The 14,957-nt window shown below is 48.9% G+C and overlaps 1 protein-coding gene across 1 annotated transcript in view; it reads left to right on the top strand.

Moving 5' to 3' along the window:
• The window catches only part of CNN3 (calponin 3), a 193,047-nt gene that overhangs the window by 97,975 nt on the left and 80,115 nt on the right, over positions 1-14,957 (top strand). The gene's annotated exons all lie outside the window — the stretch shown is intronic.

Genomic DNA, 14,957 nt, shown 5'->3' with positions numbered 1-14,957 from the left:
CTATCCTTGACCTAACCCTTTCAGAACCCCTATTGAAGAGTCCAGTTTTAGAATCTGGGAAATTTTCCAAATTGCGCGCAATACGCGAAACTGAGAAATAGTGCATAGTGCTTGTGATAGGCATAATAGGAGTATCCATGGCACCGAAACCGCTAGCGGCCAGTGGGTGTGGGTGTGTGTGTGTGTCTGTGTGTGTGTGTGTTGACTTAATTATCTAATTATGCTGCAATGTCTTTGGGGCGAGTTCTCTTAGGAGGAAGGATTTTACCATTAGTTGGTGGGGGTCGATTTTTCATAGCGCACGCACAGCGAGCTGAATATCCTCCTAGGCGCTTGAGGTTTTAAAGCCCAAAGTATGTAGGATTTACGGTAAAAAAATCCTTTAGATGCAGCCGTGCCCTGGGCTGCAGCCTTGGTTAATGCAGCCCACAGGAGTGTACCTTGCAGCGCAGAAAGCAGCTAATTAAATAAGTCCATCATTACCCGTGCGCGCGTGATCGCTGCACTGAGCCCTTGATAAGGAGACTAACTCAATCAGGGGCAGTTAAGATGTACCTTTATTTAGCAGATGTTTGTGCACCTGCCAGCGATGTCATTCACCTTTCCCCTTATTTCTGTTGAATTTCAAATATCATAAAATAGATACAAGAAGAACGGCTTGCTCAAAATGGCCGCCACACATTGCCATTGGCCCTTTGTCATTTGCAAAGCAGACAGTTACTTACTAAAGCCTATCTTGGTTTATAGCAGGCCATTAACAAAGCAGTGTTCCTCCCCCCTGCTACCAGGGTGCAGTGGTATGGAACATACCACGTACCTTGGAGGTGGGCACGTCACTGGAAGCTCAGGCAAGATGGCTCTGGTCCAACTCGAGGTCTTCTTGGATCCTCTGGCCCAACATGAGCCTTGACTTCGGCCTGCCTGACTGCCACTCATGGTCTAACCTCATGCACCCAAAATTAAACCCAAAGCATTCACCTTTGATGCAAAAAAGTAGAGACAAAGAGGCACCTATGTAGTGGTTGAATTGCGAAACCAGAAAACCTCGGATAAATCCCGGCTTCCCTACTTTACCAGATTGTGTGATCCTAGGCAAATATTTTGTTTCACCAACACTTTTTAATTCGTTATCAGACAAGAGCACCTATAATTATTTTATGTCCAGGGTGTATACAATACGAAAACCTTGTGTTTCATTGATATTACAATGTTCTATCTATTATAATAATTCTGCCCACATATAGGAAACAGATCACCACTGAACTGCATTTTAGGTCATTAATAGTGTCTGGGCAGGAAGTGGGGAATCTTTCTAACCCCCTATTTAAAATAAAATCTTTTATTAAATGCCTTGCCTTGTAGTGATATAAACTAATGTACTGAGGTGAAACGCATCTGCATGTTAAAGAGCTATGACTTTTTTCAATTTTGAAAAGACTTAAGCAGATATTTACATGATTTACTTGGCAAATATTTTCATCAGCTTTGCTTCTGCAGGGTTCTTAGGGCCCATTCCAGAGCCTTGGCTCAGCTCTGGCTCGACTTCCCTGGTCATTTGTAGGCTGGCCCACCTCTAATGGCTCACATAGATGGCGCCACTACAAACTTTCAGTTGGATACCCTTTCCAAAATGGATGCCCGCTTTTGCTGAAGAGGAGCTTTCATGAGGAGCAGTGGAGTATTACTAAGGGGCTTCATGCCATCCCCACACTAATGCTCTAACTCAACTGGAAGATCAGAGCGAGGCTTCCTGGGAGAATCACTCCTGCAGCCTGGCCGCTCCAATACCATGCATACACCCAGTTAATATTAAAGCTTCACAAAAACGTTGATGTGATTAAGAAATCGATTCCTCAATTTGACAGGTTTTTAACTTTCTCGTGTGTACCTAACATAGCGGGTGCCATCCTAGGAAGCGGGCAAAATACAAACCCAGATAGCAGTAAAAGCTGGTTAATCCATTTATTTGAGTACCCTGAAAATGAACATAATGTAGGGGAAAAAATCTTGTTGGTTCAACTTTAATTTGAGTTTCTTGATCTAACACCAGTGCGGAGCAGTGCGCATCACCTCTTAGACGAGCGCTGTCTGTGGGCTGCGCTAAAACCAGGAACTGGACGGGGACATTCTGAATTACGCCTTCTGCTTCATCTGGATCCGGATGACATTGAAAGTGTTGCTGTGGTCCCACTGGGCTATGGTAGAGCAACGCTGGGAAGAATATTGGACCGTATTTTACAAAGGGCCCCACGGACACGATTAGCGTTTGTGCCCGCAGGATTGGTATTACAGAAGGGACCTCAGATGATTGTGCGACCCGGTCTATAATATGGATGGCACTAGCGCAAAATGTATATTTTTATTACAGCATTAAATTATTACAAGTTTATTGGCTTGGCCACCGCACTTGGCAGTAAATTCAAACTATTCGTGCGGCCTCAGATCCTCATGAATTGCCCACCATAAGTTGCCCCCGTGATATGAGCTGAGCGTTTTGCTGTTGCCCCAGCCGCGCAGTAATGCGGTTTCCACTCTGCCTCCCCTCATCCAGTGTTTGTGTACCCCCTATTTTATGTCATTCTACAAACTGCGCGATCTCTACAGGGTCTGAAAACTTTCAATGGACTAACTGAAAATATGTTTTGGGAGCGCTTTAATAGGGTGTGTGTGTTTTATAAACCACAATAATGAAGCAGAGAGGCGTGTGTTTATGCAAGGTAGAGCAAATGTCATAGATTTCATTAAGAAGTTTCCTAAAATATCTGGATTGGATGGTTGAATCGGTCAATAGTTTATATTTGTTGGGTTAACAAACCTCAAGATCAAGGTTCAAGGCTGACTTTGGCCCTGCATGTCCCTGACTCCCATGAGCCTTTGCAGAAACAATTCCCCGATTGTTCCTGTCCTGTGACTACACAAATTTTGAATTGGTTGTTGTGGAATGACCTCCTCACGCTGATAGTGCTGCGGCTAGAGCAAAGTTTAGACTTTTTGACCTTGTGAATTTTTTATCATGTCTACACCATATGGAGTAGATTATAACAACGCAGACTCAATTCGCAAAGCTATTTTTGGTCAAAGACACGCGGGGTATCGGCCGCTCAGAAAATCTGTGCACCTCCAGGTGGGATTGTGCGTGGACCACTTTCTGTAGCTGTCGCTTAGTGTTCATGACTTTTAGTGCTTGCGCATGGAATACTGCCGGCCTATCACGTTGTATGCTGGTCACTTGGTGTATCTTTGACTTCAGTACGCGTGGGTGTGTATGTGGTTGCAGACACGATTAGCTTTATATGTGCGTGCGTTTGCATGTAAACGCTAGAGGGCCTGCTTGTCAGTCCCCGTGTAGGTCTTTTACTGTAAGAGACCTACGAAGTGTCAAACTTGATCTGTTTCACTAGCATTGTGTGTGAAACTGTATGTCTGTGCCACCTCATGTCTGTGCCACCTCATGTCTGTGCCCCCTCATGTCTGTGCCCCGACTGTTTGCAAGACTGTTTCCTATCACTCTTTCTGTTTGCCATAACCTCGTTATCTGTCACTGTCCATGGTACTGGCTGCTTGTGTGACAGATTGTGAGAAGGCTTGTGTGTGTTTTTATTTATTAGAGGTGGGCGAGCCATAAATTAACAGGGGGAGCGGAACCAGTGCCAAGCCAAGGCTCTGGCTCTGCTCTTAAAGCCCATGCACGAGCCGAGCCCTGAAAATGTTTGCATATAAATCCTCCAACACACATTCAATAAAATGTGATAATGCCTCTTCAAAATTCAACAAGCATTTGCAATACAATAGGTCTCGCAGTTGCAGGAGTTTGAGCTATTGTCATTGTAAATGACAATGCCTTTTATTTATGTGTTTTGAAAACCTCCAAGCGCTGCGTAAACACGCACTTTGTACTTATAGTTGTTACATACGAGAAGCAAGGCTGGCAGTAACTGCGCCTCTTTTACTGCCAGCCTTGCTTCTTGAAAGCAAGGACTAGAAGTATGTTTGCAGGTTTTAAAACCTATAGATAAAAGGCAATGTCTTGTACAATGCCAATAGCACAAACTCTTTTTTTTTTATTTTTATTTTTTATATTACTCAAGGCAACATATCAAACCAGAACGCCAACTTCCCCATATAATATTCCGGCCCTGGGCACCAGGCTGTGGACGAAATAATACGCTAATCATTCACTTTTATATACGGAAAGGTAGATTAGCAGGTAACGCTTAAGCTTTAAACGTGTTTGCTTAGAGCACACCTTTACAGTAAAATACTGGTTCAAGATCGGGGATCTTGTATCTCCTTGTAAATAGTGGCTCACTAAAAGCTATTTCGACACTCTGCACGTTTAATAGCACATGTTGGTATTGCTACTCAACTGTACTGGTTTTATCACTGTAAAGAATATAATAATCTGAGTGAGCCCAAAGAGAGTGATTTTCCCACAATCACAGGATATTCAGCATATCCTAGGAATCAACCTGATTCTCAGTTCCAGAGTCGGCAGGTCTGGCAGTGTGGCATGTATTAATTAGTAATTTATCAGAAGATGAGGGCTTAAATCTATTGTATACAGTATTGGGCTTTCAAACCAGCCATTGCTTGACATCTGTCATTCTGCTTTACTGCATCCTAAATAGCCACCAGAGCCCATGCATCTCTTCCATTCCTTTGTCTGGCACAGGAACAAGGCACAGATTCATTACATTTAATTGTTCTCCATTCGCTCGTGCCTTTATTAAAGTGCTCTTCAATTGAAGTGCTATTTTTTTTTTACACGTGTTGATGCATTCCTCTCCCACCCACCACTTTCCATGTTGCTGACCTTCACCCCACCCCTCCGGTCTTGCTTATTTTGTTTTCATTGGGATAGTTGCACCGCACACAATTTCACAACTAACAATTCCAATCCAACCCACAATTCCACTTCATACCACATACATCCACTCCACACCAAACTGCATAAAAAAGCACATTGCCAGTTACAACGCCAATAGCTCGAACTCTCACAAATGCGAGGCCTATTGCATTGCAAATGCTTGTTAATAATACTGACAACGCCACCATGAGGTGGATGGTCATAAATATGTGCTGGTGTAAAAATAAAAAATAAAGTGGGTGCCAAGCACCAGCGAACACCGGCGCAAATTAAGAACTGTCGAATTCTGATATTGATCCAGTTTCCTTAAGAAGTGGAAAACACCAAAATGTTATCTTGTATCCTCTGAAACATGTCTGCAGTTCCAGTTTTGACATGCCTTATATAGTGGCCTAGAGATTTTTATTCTATACTGGTTGCTAAACTGTGGAATTCCCAAGCTTGATTTAGCTGTCATTTTAATAGTTTCCATTTTCAGTGACATGGCTATGAACTGTGACCTTAACCAAGCCATGCTCCTCATCAAGGGAAGAGGCCTCTTGCGTTTTTCCCAAGTGTTCATGACTCTTGTTTTTACAAATGAGGATGAGGGGTGTTAACAGATTACGATTAGATGTGCATAGTATCCGCCATATCATTGAGAACAGACGAGAAGGATCATAGCCTAGAACTGGCCTCCATGTGAATTTAAGGCCCAGTTATAAAATGCCAACATCCCGCAAAGCTGCCATCCTCTGTTGCCAACGCCAGTGCCATGCTTGAAGGAGCAGAACATGTTTCTACACCAACCTGAAAGAAATATCTAGATAACCAAGTTATTGACCAAAGAAACCATGGGTGAAGAATACGATCTCGGGGGGGGGGGGGGGGGGGGGGAGAGAAAAGTATGGTAGTCTCAAGCAGCTAATTAAAAAGTTTGGCAACATAGCATTGGCAGAGACGTAAATAGATGCAATGAATGTGTTGCGTCCCAGACAGTACTCACTGTTCTCATGAAGTAATAGAACATATGGAATAATAGAAAATTATATTGAGTATAGCTTTGTTTGGGTGAAGTGAGACTTCAGGTTGTAATAGGATCAAACAGACTTTAAAGTATTTATTTTGCAGTGCAATAGACCTGCTATACATTTAATTTGTGACTTCGCTCAAAACATATTAGGCAGTGTCTAATATCCTCCTGTTGTAGGATTCAGACGATGCATGGCTCAGAAGCGCTCTGATTGCAATGTGGTCAAAGTAGTCTCTGTGGACAGTTGCTGTTCCTTGAGTGGGGCGAAGCTTCATCGCATTTTTCTCACAATGCAACTTATCATTTAAGCTCCTGACGCGCTTCTCCTTTACTACACTGACCCCCGAATGGACTCCAAGGCCATCGTTGTATGTGTCCTTCCTCATAATCGATCAAGTGATTGGCACCATGTATGTAATAATGCAGAGCAAGCCACAATGAACAAGTGTATTCAGTTTGTGAATGTATGTAAAGACCTGGAAACCCTTGGTCCCTAAAGAATAGTCCCTCGAAAAATACTTTGGATGGGTGCCGTCAATTTAGAAATGAGGTGTAACAGTGTTAACTATTAAGAGAAAAACTATGGTTCATGTGTATGTGAACGTAACTTCTCTTGTTAAGAAACCAAATTAAACATTCCATCAGCTTCGGTTTGAATGGTAATTTCGGTGCTATCCTGATCTCTTCTGTTCTTACTCCTTGAATGCCCAGCAGCCTTCCATTTTATTTGCATTCTGTAATCTGATTTCTCTGACCCTACTGTAGAAGGCGACAGATAGCTCAGTGTGCTAATGCTCTTGCTTTGTGAATGTGTGCAGACTGCAGGCCACCTGGTGTTAAAGTGTGGTGCTGTTTCTCATACACTGCTCTTTTGTTGTACTAAACGTTTGCTGTGTGACTTTGTGGCCACAGAATGCCTGTTCATGAGCCACAAGTCTACCAGGTACAATGAAAGATAATGTCCTACAATTCTGCAAAATTCCTATGACCTACCTCCTTTAGCTGCCTGCTCTGAACCACGTCTCTCCTTCCGCTGCCACCTTCCATTCCTTCCCCTTTCTTCTCCTTCCGAGTTCCATTGGTAGGTTGAGCACTCTACGAAAAATTATTTGTTCATAGCCCAGATTATTTTAATATTTTAATCCTTTGGATATAGAACAATTTAAATTAAACCGCTGTGTTGGGTAAAGGTACTACCAGTTTTTCTGAATCAGCAGTTTTGTAGCAGCAATTGCTGGGCAGACGGACACTGAAGGACCCTGTAGGACTGAGGTGCTGTATATCATAGAAAATAACATTGGAGGAGTTGGACTGTGAGGTTCCACAAGTAATACTGATTGAACAATTTGGTGGAAATACCTCAACTCGCAGGTGTATTTCGTGTCCTCTAAATAGTATGCAATCACCAAACAAAGGGACGTTACGTAAGGAAAGTGAGGGATAGCTCTGTCAGGTTGTATTGCCATCTGTGGTGATCTAGTCCTTGGTGTCGCACTAGGGCATGACTTTTACGCGGTGGCTACACATGCTTTTGGAAATGTTCATGTTTATTTTTCTAGCCCGCCATGGAGCATTGATTCGGAATGACAATTTTGTGATCTGCAGTCATAAGGGAGGTTGTTTGTTCAGGACCAGGGCTCCCAGGCCTGCGCTTGGCTCGCTCTTGGGGGACATTTATTCTGGTCCAGCAGGTCACACTACAGTGTATGGGAAGCTGGCAAGCTGCCAGCGGGGGGCGTATCTGGCAGACGGGGGTACTGGCATGCTGCCAGCCGAGGGCGTGTGGTAGAGGAGGGGGGGGTACAATGAGAGAAGCACGTGGGTGATGATGGGTGCCTCGGACTGCTGGCCAGGGAGGCCATCGGGGAAACCAAGCATGGGGACCCTGCCTGGTAGCCAGTTAATGTCTTCCAGTGGCTTAATTGCACAATCAAATGCACTTACACACACACACCATGATTTACTGGGTTAAACTGTTGTCAATGTTTGAGAGCACTAAATTAACGTGGTTTAAGTACGCGTGAGCTTCCCCGTGGAATGGCTATTTTGCAAAGTTCTTTGTGTTTTGCAGAGTTCTATGTGTTTGTGTTGCAATGCTTGATTTATAGTTCAGAGGGTTCATACCAAAACAACGGAGATTCATGTGTAAACTGGAGGACCGGTTCTAATCCCAGTGGGTGATCAGTGTGCGTTTTGCTGGTCGCCTTGTCTAATGCTAGCGGTCTGGCTCGGTGGGTTTAATACACCCGATGCGGAGTTTTGTGCGGTACATAATAATTTTAATTCTTAAGCGCGTTGATAAACCTACTACAGCGGTGTTGGAACTGGGTTTGCCAATTCACAAGGGTAGCCTGGCTCGTGGCAGGAAGGCTCCCAGAGGCCTTCTGAGTAAAGTAGCTGTGCAGCACACGCATCCACCCAAGCAGAGTAGCGCACGCAATGACATGACACCACACCACTTGTGTTTAAAAACAAAACGTTTTATGTAGTGTTTTGTAGCAGGAAGTAAATTAGCATAAATTCATTACTATCTGTGAATAATGAATTCATGTTGATTTACTGCATAAGTTAATCTACTAGGAATATCATATGTAGGAAATCAGATGAATTCATTAATATCTGTGAACAACTTATGCTGTAAATCAACATGAATTCATTAATCTACTAGCACTTCAATCCGCTCTACTAGTGTCACGGTAACTGGGGATCTTATCCCCTTGTAATGGGAGCAATCTAGTATGGCTTCCAGTCTTTACAATCAAAGGGGTTCCTTATGGGGCTTTGGCGCTGGCCTTATGGCTTTCCTCAGCCTCACACGCATGACCACAGTATCTTTAGGAATGACCCGGGCCTCCCGGCGTCCCCCCCCCTCCCCCCCCCCCCCCCCCCCCCCAGGCACTCAAGGGCCCAGTCTCCATCTCTCCCGGGGAGGGGGTGGATGCGGGGCTGCCTTCCGAGGGATGAACACTTCTCGGCAGCCCCCCTGCGCGCTCCTTGGTCTCCGCGCCCCTCCTCCGGTGTATTACCTGCGTTCTTCGCCCTCCGGGGGCCCTTGCGCCGGTCTCTCCAAGCGGTTGACTCCGGTGGCGACGCGATTCTACCTCACTCCCGCTGGAAGCAGCGCCGCTAGCGGGAGTGATTACGGAGCTCTGTGGAGGCTGGACGTGGGCGGGAGAGGGGGCGAGGCCTAAGACGTGGCCGGCGCTCCCGTCACGTGATAGAGGGGGAGTTTCCTGGGAAGGCTGCGACCGCCGGGGCTTCCACACCGATGATTCTCCTCAGCTGACGCGGGGCCCACGAGCGGGACGGCGGCCCCCTGACAGTGGCAGTCACTCGGGCAGCAGCGGTGAGTTTGGGGCACAGTACCACGTCTTGGCTCTCGCGCTGCAGGAACTCGGGCAGCGGCGGTGTATTGGGGCTCTTAACGCTTCACAGCCACAGTGCTTTAGGGGGGATGTCGGCGCTCCAAAGAGAGAGTACTTCAGGGCTCAGCGCCTCAGGGGGTGACGGCGCTCTTCAGAGTTAGCGCTTCAGGTGTCAGCGCCTCAGGGGGATAACGGAGCTCTTCAGAGTTAGCGCTTCAGGAGGTTTCTGGATGGTCCTTTTTCCAGTTAAGGGGTTAGTTAGGCAGTGAGGGGGGGGTGGAGTTGGAGGCTGCTGCCAGTTAGGCCTTTCTGGATGGTCCCCTGGGGATTCCCTCACACTGGGCCAGGTCAGTGGGTTTGGTCAGGATTCCTCACACAGCTTAGAGGGCAAGGCCTAGACCTAGTCACCCCTAGTGGTATAGGTGCCCCTCCCCTTCCGCCTAAAACTCCAGCACAGGGTCTCCCCAGGTCAGTGGGACCTCAACAACTCACTAGAAAGTTTCCCGCCTTTCCTATTTATACCCCCAGTCAGGTGACCTCTCTCTATTCCGGAAGGTTCCAGGGGCTTCTACATTCTAGGGATGGTCAGGGGAGCCAGCTAGTGATGTCACAATACCTAAGGGTTCTAGTCAGCTCCTGACAACTAGGGCGCTACTTGAAAGACCGCTCTGCAGTAGCAGGGGTCTGTGGCAGCCATGTTAGTAGTAGAGCACCTGCACCTTAGCATTGACTAGCAATGTAAGGGCCCGGAGACCTAGAGCCAACCAAAAAGAAGGGAGAAAAAAATGAGGCAAGGGCGAAAAAAAAAAAAAAAAAAACGGAAGACCACCCTAGGGCGGATAGGTCAACAGGCGTCCCTCCCCCCCCCCCCCCCCCCCAGCCGAAAGTGGGGAGACCTACCCAACCTCTAGGAGCTCTCCTCGCTAAGGCGGAAAAAACGGGAGAGACCGTCCGCGTTGGCGTGGTCAATCCGGGCCCATGTTCCACCCGAAAGTCCATCCCCTGTAGGGAAATGGACCACCTTAGCAACTTTGGGTTCTCGCCCTCTCATTTGCATGAGCCAGTGAAGGGGGCGGTAATCAGTCTGTATGAGGAAGTGAGAACCAAAAAGGTATGGTCTCAACTTCTTCAATGCCCAGACCACGCAAAGGCTTCACGTTCAATGGTGCTCCACCGTTGTTCTCTGGGAAGGAGCCTTCTGGATATAAAGGCCACTGGTTGGTCTTGGCCATCCTGGTTCAGTTGCGAGAGCACAGCGCCTATGCCATGCTCCAGAGGCGTCTGTCTGCACGATGAATTCCTTGGTATAATCAGGAGTCCTAAGCACCGGAGCGGTGCACATCGCATGCTTCAAGGTGTCAAATGCCTCCTGGCAAGCAGCTGTCCAGTTGGACTTTACGTGGTTGCTTTTTTGGATGTCAATTCAGTCAGGGGGGCAACGATGGTTCCATACCCCCTGACAAACCGGCGATAATATCCAGTGAGGCCGAGAAAAGCTCGGACCTCAGTCTGGGTCTTGGGGGGCTCCCAGGCCAATATGGCCTCAATCTTGGCCTGGAGGGGCTGCACCTTACCCCCGCCCACCAGGTGTCCCAGGTAAACGACAGATCCCTGTCCGATCTGACACTTGCTGGCCTTGATGGTTAGACCAGCTCATTGCAGAGCCCGCAGCACCTCCTGGAGATGCTGCAGATGGTCCCCCCAGCCGCTACTGAAGACAGCTATGTCGTCCAGGTAGGCCGCTGAGAAGGACTCCATGCCAGATAGCACCTGGTTCACCAACCGCTGGAACGTGGCCGGAGCATTCTTGAGCCCAAAGGGCATCACTTTAAACTGAAAGTGGCCCTCGGGGTGGAGAACGCCGTTTTCTCCCGTGCTCCGTCCGCCATGGCAATCTGCCAGTACCCTGACGTCAAGTCAATGGTACTAAGGTACCGGGCTGCTCCCAGCCGGTCAATCAGCTCATCCGCCTGAGGGATCGGATGAGCGTCCGTCTTGGTGACGGAATTCAAACCCCGATAATCCACACAGAACCGAAGTTCTGGTGTGTTTCCCGGTGGGGGATGCTTTCGGCACCAACACTACCGGACTTGCCCAAGGGCTGCTGGAGGGCTCAATAACTCCTAGCTCCAGCTTCTTGGTCACCTCACCCTGGATACTATTCTTCACTTTGTCGGACAGCCGATAAGACTTGGCTTTAACCGGTGGGCTGTCCCCTGTGTCCACATCATGGGTACACAGATGCGTGATTCCAGGCGTGAGGGAGAACGAGGCATACTGCTCCAGTACCTGGCGGCAGTCCCTCTGTTGTTCCGGGGTCAAGGATGGGGAGAGGACCACTCCCTCTACTGTACCATCCTTCTCTTGAGCCGCCAGAAGGTCAGGAAGAGGCTCGCTCTCTTCCTCCTCGCTCCCATCCGTCACCATGAGGAGGGTCATCTCCGATCTCTCATGGTGCGGCTTCAGGCGGTTGGCGTGGAACACCTGATGGGGCTGCCGGGGGGTCTTCAAGTCTACTACATAGGTGGTCTGGCCTCGTCGCTCCACAATCTCGAACGGACCAGTCCACCGGTCCTGGAGGGCGCTAAGCTCCCAAGGCTCCATGACCCACACCTTCTGTCCAGCATCCAACTCCACCGTCCGAGCGTTGCGGTCATACCACTCCTTCATGACTGCTTGACTGGCCTCTAGATTGGCTGAGGCCTCCTTCCACAGCTTGGCCATCTGGCTGCGGAATGCCAGCATATAGCTGACAACATCCCGGGGAAACTTCATCGAAGTCTTCTCCCATCCCTCCTTGACAAGGCTGAGGGGCCCCCTAACGGGATGCCCGTAGAGCAGCTCAAAGGGGCTGAACCCGACTCCCTTCTGCGGCACCTCGTGGTACGAAAATAGCAAGCAAGGGAGGAGGATGTCCCATTTCCGCCTCGAGTCCTCTGGCAGGCTCCGGATCATCCCCTTTAAGGTCTTGTTAAAGCGCTCTACGAGTCCATTAGTCTGGGGGTGGTAAGGAGTGGAGAACCGATAGGTCACCCCGCACTCCTTCCACATGGCCTGCATATAGGCTGACATAAAATTCGTGCCCCTATCCGACACCACGACCTTGGGGAATCCCACTCTGGTAAAAATCCCCATTAGGGCCCGCGCCACCACAGGTGCAGTGATGGTCCTCAGAGGAATGGCATCAGGGTACCGGGTGGCGTGGTCCACTAACACCAGGATGAACCGGTGTCCCGAAGAGGTCGGAGGGTCCAACGGTCCCACAATGTCGATCCCGACCCGCTCAAAAGGGGTCCCGACCACCGGAAGCGGTTCCAAGGGGACCTTCACCTTGGTTCCTGTCTTGCCACTTGCCTGGCAAGTCTTGCAGGTCTTGCAATAGGTGTCAGAGGCAACTCTCATCCTGGGCCAATAAAAATGCGGGACTAACCGCACAAAAGTCTTGTCCTGGCCCAGGTGTCCAGCTAGAGGTATCTCATGGGCTAACTCCAGCAAAAAGGTCCGGTAGCATTGGGGTACTACTAAAGCCCTTGAAGATCCATGCACCGGAACCTTCACTGGCATCAATGTGCAGCAGGTCTAGTTCTCCTGATGTGCCCGCCTCCCCTAGTGCCCCCTGCTCCTCCGGTTCTTCGTCCCCTTTCCTCTCTGGGTGGGCTAATACCCATGCTTGTAGGGCTTTACGGAGCTCTTCTCCTTTGGCTCTCTTCCCAACGTCCACCCCCATCCCCTGACAGAAACTCCTCAGCTGAACCACCGAGTACTCCTCTATGTTGGCCAGCTGGAACTCCATTTCGACAGGTGGGGACCCAGACAATATGAGTGAATATTAGGACATAGGCAACAACTTAGGGCAATCCTCTGAGCACACCGTTAGACAATAGGGGCCACCTGGCTATGCTTGCTGAACAATAGGTGTCCAATTGCGACAAACTCTGCCTCACTGGAGGGTGCTGCACAACCACAGATTCGGATCCCACCGCTGAGCACCAAATTATGTTGGAACTGGGTTTGCCAATTCACAAGGGTAGCCTGGCTCGTGGTAGGAAGGCTCCCAGAGGCCTTCTGAGTAAAGTAGCTGTGCAGCACACGCATCCACCCAAGCAGAGTAGCGCACGCAATGACATGACACCACACCACTTGTGTTTAAAAACAAAACGTTTTATGTAGTGTTTTGTAGCAGGAAGTAAATTAGCATAAATTCATTACTATCTGTGAATAATGAATTCATGTTGATTTACTGCATAAGTTAATCTACTAGGAATATCATATGTAGGAAATCAGCATGAATTCATTAATATCTGTGAACAACTTGTGCAGTAAGTCAACCTGAATTCATTGCTATCGGTGAACAACTTATGCAGTAAATCAACATGAATTCATTACTATCTGTGAACAACTTATGCAGTAAATAAACATGAATTCATTACTATCTGTGAACAACTTATGCAGTAAATCAACATGAATTCATTAATCTACTAGCACTTCAATCCGCTCTACTAGTGTCACGGTAACTGGGGATCTTATCCCCTTGTAATGGGAGCAATCTAGTATGGCTTCCAGTCTTTACAATCAAAGGGGGTTCCTTATGGGGCTTTGGCGCTGGGCTTATGGCTTTCCTCAGCCTCACACGCACGACCACAGTATCTTTAGGAATGACCCGGGCCTCCCGGTGTCCCCCCCCCCTCCCCCCCCCCCAGGCACTCAAGGGCCCAGTCTCAGTCTCTCCCGGGGAGGGGCGGATGCGGGGCTACCTTCCGAGGGATGAACACTTCTCGGCAGCCCCCCTGCGCGCTCCTTGGTCTCCGCGCCCTTCCTCCGGGGTATTACCTGCGTTCTTCGGCCCTCCGGGGGCCCTTGCGCAGGTCTCTCCAAGCGGTTGACTCCGGTGGCGACGCGATTCTACCTCACTCACGGCGCTCTTCAGAGTTAGCGTTTCAGGTGTTAGCGCCTCAGGGGGGTGACGGCGCTCCTCAGAGTTAGCGCTGCAGGTGTCAGCGCCTCAGGGGGATAACGGCGCTCTTCAGAGTTAGCGCTTCAGGTGTCGGCGCCTCAGGGGGATAACGGCGCTCTTCAGAGTTAACGCTTCAGGTGTCAGCGCCTCAGGGGGATAACGGCGCTCTTCAGAGTTAGCGCTTTAGGAGGTTTCTGGATGGTCCTTTTTCCAGTTAAGGGGTTAGTTAGGCAGTGAGGGGGTGGGGTGGAGTTGGAGGCTGCTGCCAGTTAGGCCTTTCTGGATGGTCCCCTGGGGATTCCCTCACACTGGGCCAGGTCAGTGGGTTTGGTCAGGATTCCTCACACAGCTTAGAGGGCAAGGCCTAGACCTAGTCACCCCTAGTGGTATAGGTGCCCCCTCCCCCTTCCGCCTCAAACTCCAGCACAGGGTCTCCCCAGGTCAGTGGGACCTCAACAACTCACTAGAAAGTTTCCCGCCCTTTCTATTTATACCCCCAGGTCAGGTGACCTCTCTCTATTCCGGAAGGTTCCAGGGGCTTCTACATTCTAGGGATGGTCAGGGGAGCCAGGCTAGTGATGTCACAATACCTAAGGGTTCTAGTCAGCTCCTGACAACTAGGGCGCTACTTGAAAGACCGCTCTGCAGTAGCAGGGGTCTGTGGCAGCCATGTTAGTAGTAGAGAGCACCTGCACCTTAGCATTGACTAGCAATGGTAAGGTGCCCGGAGACCTAGAGCCAACCAAAAAGAGGGTGAAA

The sequence above is a fragment of the Triturus cristatus genome, chromosome 4_2 (assembly GCF_964204655.1).
Source record: "Triturus cristatus chromosome 4_2, aTriCri1.1, whole genome shotgun sequence".
Classification (NCBI taxonomy): Eukaryota; Metazoa; Chordata; class Amphibia; order Caudata; family Salamandridae; genus Triturus; species Triturus cristatus.
The sequence above is the reverse complement of the archived record's forward strand: the minus strand, read 5'-3'. Positions and strand labels throughout refer to the sequence as shown.